Source organism: Cervus elaphus, chromosome 5 (assembly GCF_910594005.1).
Source record: "Cervus elaphus chromosome 5, mCerEla1.1, whole genome shotgun sequence".
Lineage (NCBI taxonomy): Eukaryota > Metazoa > Chordata > Mammalia > Artiodactyla > Cervidae > Cervus > Cervus elaphus.
Genome location: NC_057819.1, coordinates 130,205,162 through 130,213,013, shown reverse-complemented (window position 1 = coordinate 130,213,013; position 7,852 = coordinate 130,205,162).

Genomic DNA, 7,852 nt, shown 5'->3' with positions numbered 1-7,852 from the left:
AGGAGATGGTGAAGGACGGGGAGGCCTGGTGGGCTGCAGTCCACGGGGTCTCAGAGAGCCGGACACAACTGAACAACCGGACAACGGCAACGAATACAGGTTGGTATGTGTGAGCACAGTTAGTCCTGGGCACAGGGCGGAGGCGGGGAGGGGGCGAACGGGAGAAGCCCACAGGCATGGCTGTCTATTCCAGTGAGGGGAGACTCACAAAATCCCAGTTAGATTTTTAGCTCGGGCATCACACGTCCGTTTGGACGAAGATTATCAACTAGTCTTTCCTTTACTTTCTGCTCCATCACTAACTGGTTCTGTGCCATTGGGCGCCCCCTCCACCCCAGTCTGGGCCCCCTAATTTCTTGATCTGTCAGATGAAAGTGTGGACCTAATTATTTCCGAGGTGCCTTCTGGCTCTGACTTCCACGACTACTTCCACGACTGTGAGTCTAGACTTCCATCTGAGGCTTGATTCCCTTCTTATGGTTCGTAACTATTAGGTACAGCTCTCAGCTCACTGGCAGTAAGGAAACAGCCCACACAGATGAACTAGGGTAGGCCATGCGTCTGTGTGGATCTCCAGGAAGCCGTTGCCTCTTCCAGGGCTTCCCAGGGGGCTCAGTGGTAAAGAATCTACTGACAGGGCAGGAGACTCGAGTTAAATCCCTGGGTCAAGAAGATTCTCAGGAGAAGGAAATGAACACCCGCTCTAGTACTCTTGCCTGGGAAATCCCGTGGACAGGGGAGCATGGTGGGCTACAGCCCATGGGGTCACAACAGAGTGGGGCTTAGTCATTAAACAACAACAACTGCCTCTTCTACTTGGGACAGAGAAGGTGAAACAGCTTTGCCAAAGTGGACCAACCCTGAGCCCTCCCCGCCCGTGCTCCCCACCAGAGCGGCCCAGCGACAGGAGGTGCAAGCCAGACTGCTGAATCCACGGGTGGTATTACTGATTCATCACTTCCAGACAAGAGGCAGGTCACCGGGTAAAGGCAGAAACAGGTGATGGAGATCTTCACCTAGTTCAACACCCTCTTTCGCCTCTATGCCCTGATCAGCCCCCAACCCTGTGAGTCAAAATACAGACAATTTGATTCCAAGGAAGGTTGCTAAGAATCCTCATTTCTCAACCAGAGACGCGTGTACAAGGAATGCAGTTTGCGGTGCACGTTAGTCTGCGCCCCTGGATACCATGGAAACAGGAGGATGGGTTTGCATACAAGTGACCCCACTGTGGTTTGGCCTTGCCCTTCCTGGCTTAAGGTTCTGAGCTCTCCTCTGTCACCAAGACAGACATTCCTTTGAAATTCCAGCATCTCCTTTGTCTCCAGAACAAGCAAGGCTCTTGGCAGTGACCTTGGGCTTCCCCGGTGGCTCAGACAGTAAAGAAGCTGCCTGCAATGCAGGAGACCTGGGTTTGATCCCTGGATCGGGAAGATCCCCTGGAGAAGGAAATGGCTACCCACTCGGTATTCTTGCCTGGAGAATCCCATGGACAGAGGAGCCTGGTGGGCTACAGTCCATAGGATTGCAAAGACTTGGACACAACTGAGCGACTAACAGACTAACACTCTGAACCAAGAGTACACAAAAGCTGAGACACCATCTAACCAGGACACACAACCCAGCTTTAAGTTCTGAAGAAGCCGTAATTGAGATCACAATGGCTTAAAAAAATCCCTCCCCGCCGTCTTTCCTACAGACTTTCAGTTTCAGAATACGGTGAGTTCACTCAAAGGCAAGCATTTTATCCTGCATTTCCTTCTAAAGTGTTACACTTCTACTGGGTAGACACCCAGAACAATGAGACATGGAACGGAGCCAATCAGCTGAAGAAATTGATACTGAAAAAGGAAACACGTCTTACCGGTGAGAGGCTCTCAGGTATGAAATAAGTCCCCCAGCAATGCAGGGCATTGCTGGAGATTGAGTCACACTGCATTAGGTCTGAGCCAAGATGAGGTGCTCAGTTACCCATCTTCCCAGGTATTAGAGCTGAGAAAGAATGGGTAAAATGGTCTGAGTAATTCTTCGCCTGTGTTGACTTGATTTTTGTTTTCAGGTGTTGTCTGAATGTCCTATGTATTCTCAGCCTTAAATATTCAGGACTGCAGAAATGAGAATGGCCCTCTCATCCGTGGACTTCCTAGGAAAAAGAAAGGGATCAAACAGTAATTGATCATGGGTTTCCCTGGTGGCTCAGATGGTAAAGAATCCACTTGCAAGGCAGGAGACCCGGATTCGATCCCTGGGTTGGGAAGATCCCTCGGAGGAAGACCTGGCTACAGTCCAGACGGTTGCAAAGAGTCAGACCTGACTGAGCAACTAACACTTGCACTGTCGTTGAATCTGCTGCCTTAGAGAACGGGCAAGAACGGCAAAAATTCAGCAAGTAATCAACTCTTGTTCTTGAGTTTCAAAGAAGGCTTTGGAAACCTACAGCAAATACAACACGTATGTGCTCCCCAGGGGGAAAGCCTTTCCTGCGCTGGGAGAGCCGAGGGGGCAGACGCCAAGCAGAGAGAGAGGCAGGATCCTGGGAAGGGAGGAGGGAGGGCTGCCGGGAGTCTCCGAGCAGGAGCTGGAAGTGTGCGGCCCTGGAGGCTCTCTGGATGGGAACCACAGACAACCTGGCAGTGACCGGGGCGGATGGATGACCAGTGACCTCTCAGTATATTGTTGTTGCAGGTCTCCGGGGAATCTGGTGTAGACAAATGATACAGAAACCCCACACCTCCCAGCCCCCAAGGCCCCCTGCCCCATCCTCTGAAATCTGATGTGACTCCAAAGGGCAAGGGCTCGGGGGCCTTGAGATGCCATGGTGGAGTTATAAGAGGACCGAGCTGGAGTTCTGGGATTTCTGAGCTTGTAAGCAGAGAGTCACGCCTGCCCTAGGGGCCAGGCGTCCCCCAGAGCAGACTCTGCCCTCTCTCTCCTCTCAGCACACAGAGCTCACACCATGCCCTCCTCGTTCCAAAAGCCTCCAAGCACCTGCCCCATGGGCATCTCTGCCACCCAGGAAGATTCCCTCATGTGCATGCATGCTGCATTCGGATAGGGGGCTGCCCTGTGGGACCAGCTCCCTGGGAATCTTGGGCTTCTGGATGCCCCATAGATGGACAGCAGCTCCCAGGACGAGCCCATCCTGACCTGAATCCCTGGCAGAGAAAAATGTTGGGGCAGGAGGGAGGCTCAGCCAGGAAAGGACACTCCCCGCCACCCACCCGGGCTCTGGGAACACCGTATCTGAGGTTTGTTTGGCCACCCAAGGTGCTGGGCTCTGCCAGACCCGATAACCATTCCGGTCTGACAGGCACCCACGGCCCCCTGGAATGTGCCTTTGGCCCACCTGGTAGCTCTGTTTTCCTTTTCCTCCAAGATCCCCTGGGCTGCTGTTTTCCCCTCATCAACCTGCCTGCCCCACCCCTCCAACTGACAGAGCAGGCCCGAGAGTTGTCACCCAGCCAACCCACAAGAGGCAGGGACAGGACACCCCACCATAGTGACGTTTTCAGCTTTTAAAATCTTGGAAGCGAGCCGTCTCCGGCAGGCCAGCGGTTAAGACTCCATGCGTCCAACGCACGGGGTGTGGGTTCGATTGTTGGTCAGGGAACTAAGATCCTACATGCCACAGGGGTAGCCTTAAAAAAAAAAAAAGAAACTATAAAATAAATGGGGCTTCCCCAGTGACCAGCACGTAAAGAATCTGCCTGTAGTGTAGGAGAAACAGGAGATGGGGGTTCGATCCCTGGGTCAGGAAGATCCCCATGGCAACCTACTCCAGTGTTCTTGCCTGGAGAATCCCATGGACAGAGGAGCTTGACGGGCTACAGTTCACAGGACAAGAGTCGGACAAGCCTGAAGTGACTGATCATGCATGCACATAAAATACATTTTTTAAAAACACCTATAAAATAAATTAAAAAAAAACAAACCTTGGAAGCACCGCAGGGTGAAAAATTGTTTGAGACATTTTGGACAGTAGTTCTCCACCTCTGCTTCCCCAAGGAGATTTTAGATCCCCTGGTGGTTCAGACAGTAAAGAATCTGCCTGCAATGTGGGGCACACGGGTTCGATCCCTGGATTGAGAAGATGCTTTGGAAAAGGGAATGGCAGCCCACCCCAGTGTTCTTGCCTGGAGAATCCCACGGACAGAGGAGCCTGGCAGGTTATAGGCCATGGGGTCACAAAGAGTGAGACATGACTGAGCGACTTACACTTTCACTTCCTCCTTCCCCAAAACACACATTTGTCTTTCCACGATATTGTCTGAGCACCCGTGACGCTCTGTTAGGAAATGGGACCCAGCAGCAAGAAGATCTACAAGATCCTTGCTCCTGGGAAAGTGCGTGGTGGCCCACCCCATAGGGCAAACCCAGCGACGAGCTGCCCAGGTCCCCCTCTGAGGAAGGACTCCCTGCCTGGCCAAGAGGGACAGCCTCAACCACTAGAGTCTCGAAGAGCCTCTTCAGATTTCAAGCTGAGGTCACGCTCTTCCTGGGGCAGCCCTGGTCAACAGCTGAGCAGGGCGATGAGCAAGGACCAAACCGCGGCCACCCCCAGGGTTCCTCCAACGGGCAGCCACTGCTCTGGAGCCTCGTACAGACCGCAGAGACTTCTTGGACCCTCACACACCAACGATCGCTCCTGCCCAAGCCTGCTTCCTCCCCTTCTTTCTTTCGGGGTTGCCCTCATCGCAGAATCTGCTTCCTGGAGAACCCGTCTCCCACTTGAGGGACGTGCAAATCAGGGCGACTGCCAGTCAGGACCTGTGCCGTGGACAGAACCGGGCGGGAGGATAGGGCTTGACTCGGCATCACAGGACAAGGTGGGCGCCATGTCGGGCGCACCCACCGTCTCTGAGGAGGTGATGGTAGAGATCAGACGGGCAGCAGCCAGCCACGCTCAGGGGGTCGGGGAAGGGAGGCCAGGCGGTGTGGGAGGAAGAAGCGTGTCAGAGGGAGAGAAAGGGGGACCGTGGCTGGAGCGCAGGGGTGAGCGAGGGGAGCCCACGAGTGAAGGACAGGGGAGTCACAGTCTCACCTGCAAGCGTTCTTGCCCCTCCGCGACCAATAGAAATCGATCAGAGGCCAGACAAGAAATTCAGGCAAGGCTTGTTGGGGGCCCTGCTGCAGCAGGAGGGAAGGCGAACAAGTGACAGGTTCCCTCACTCACTCTCTGGGGTCAGGGTGAGCTGGTTCCTTACACGGGTGAGGGCAGGGGAGGGTCCGGGGGTCGGGTTGCAGGGGGTTTAGGCAGTTTGCCCACCTCTTACTGGTGCTCTGTGCAGGGGGCTTGCACAGTAACTTGCTTTTGCTCCCAACCCCCTGCTTTTTGCTCCAGGCTCCTCACAGGTGGCAGCTGGGTTTTTCGGTCTCTTTTACCTTTTGGATCCAGACTTCGACAACCTGCGCATGCACGCAGTTATTTTTAGTCCCATGCAGTTTGTGTTACTACTTGGCTGCTCGAGGAGAGGTGTGTCCAGGTGCAAGCACTGCAGCGAGGGGTCCCAGGCCGCGCCTGTCCCGGGAAGACGGGCCGATCGCACCCTACGCTGACTCAGAGGATGGCAGCCCTGTGTGTGCCGAGGTCCCCTGGGCAAACCCAGATGCGACGAAGCCACAAAACACGGCAATAAATTGTAATTGAAACAGAACTTGGGAGGTATTAGCAAGAGCTGCCTCCCCCGTCTGGGCTGTGCCCAAAATGAGCCGGGCTGGGGTGGGGGGCGGAGAAGGGCTAGTTCCGGCCACTCAGAAAACCCTAACGGGAGGCGAGAGACTGAGCCGTGTCGCCCTGCGAGTACCCTCTCGAATTTGTTTTCAGAAGTGAATCACTCAGAAACCTCAGGATGTTATTCATAGCAAGTCATTCGCTTGCCTCCTCAGATGTGAGGATGACACACGGGTACATCACTCCTCCCTGAATGAGGGCGACTTCTCTGGAGCCAAGTAGGGATGGGGGGAGGGTGGCTTCCCTGGAGCCGAGTGGGTTTGGGGGGGTAGGGGGCAGGATTTCCTGAGACATGGAAGGCCCCCTCCCCTTACCGGGACATCTGGGACTCCAGAGAGCCTTCCCCTGAACCAGTGGTTCTCAGCTAGAGGCAGTTTTGTCTCTGGCCCTGTCTGGGGATATTTTGGTATCTACAATTTGGGGGGAGTAGGACTGGCATCTAGTGGGTAGGAGCCTGTTATTATTCAGCTGCTATGTCATGCTCAACTCTTTGCAACCCCATGGACTGCAGCACGCCAGGCTCTTCTGTCTTCCACCATCTCCTGGAGTTTGCTCAAATTTTTGTCCATTGAGTTGGTGATGCTATCTAACCACCTCATCCTCTGCCACCCTCTTCTCCTTTGGCCAATCTTTCCCAGCATCAGGGTCTTTTCCTATGAGTCGGCTCTTGGTATCAGGTGGCCAAAATGAGCTTCAACTTCAGCATCAGGCCTTCCAATGAATATTCAGTGTTGATTTCCTTTAGGATTGACTGGTTTGATCTCCTTGCTGTCCAAGGGACTCTCGGGAGTCTTCTCCAACACCACAGTTGGAAAGCATCAATTTTTCAGTGCTCAGCCTTCTTGTTAGTCCAACTCTCACATCCATACGTGGCTACTAGAAAAACCATAGCTTTGACTATACGGACCTTCCTCAGCAAAGTGATTTCTCTGTTTTTAAATATGCTGTTGAGTTTCGTCACAGCTTTCTGTCCAAGGAGCAAGCATCTTTTAATTTCATGGCTGCTGGAAGCCAGGGATGCTGCCCACCATGCTTCAATGCACAGGAGAGGTGTGTCCATGTGCAAGCATTGCAGCAAAGGATCCCCCCAACACACGCACACACAGGGTAATCTGATCCCAGATGCCCATAGTCTGGCGGATGAGGACGCCTACCTCCATGCGGGGTTCTCCAGGGCTCATTCCCAGACCAGCAGCTTGAGATTTACCTGGGAACCTTAGGAAGGCAAATCCTTGGGCCCCACCCCAGATCTTCTGAACTGTCTGATGCCCCAGCCAGTTCCTTCTTTCAGTGGTTGCAGAATGAGCCTCAGACAAGATCCCGTTAAGGAATCTGCAGTGTCAATCTGGAAGAGGTCGTTTCACCATGTTGCCCCATCGGGGTCCCGAAATTAGAGCCAATAAAACTGGAAGCACTTCTGCCTTCTTCCTGGGTGACACGTCACGATGTCGGGAAACATAGGTGGTGGTCACACAGTCTGGGGGGGAGGGGGTGCTCCCAGCAGCCAGTGGGTGGAGGCCAGAGATGCTGCTAAACATCTGACAACATGCAGGATGGCCCCCACCGCAGAGAATGGTCCAGCCCCACAGGCCAACATGCCAAGTGGACATGGAGGAACGCTGCCCTAACCTAGAGCCAAACCATGCATCTCTGAACCGAGAGGTGCTTTCAGGCAGGTGCCTTGAGATGAGAGCTTCCGGCTGTTTGATGGGGGCTTCCTTGGGGTCGTGTGACTCTGTAAGCACGACCCCTGAATGCTTGCACTGTCCTACTTATTGTAATTCAAGTACCAAGAAGGAACTGTGGATCCCGCCCCCCAACCACTTGCTGGCCATCTCCTAAGCCTGGCTGGGAGGGCCAACCGGGGTCGGGGGGGTGGGTACAGATCTAGCGGGAGGTGGAGGGGGGTGGGTGAGATGACCCTCCCAAGGGAGGGCCTTTGCAGGCAAGCATTCCTATGATAATAATAATGTGAAATGCGGCAGAGTGCTGCGTTTTAATTAATTCTGGTCCCTTTCAAGACCACAGTTATTATTATAAAAACACCGATAATACCAAACACATGCTGAATGTACACAGCCGGCTGCAGCCCTGGAGACTGTGGGACGTGCGAAGTCATAT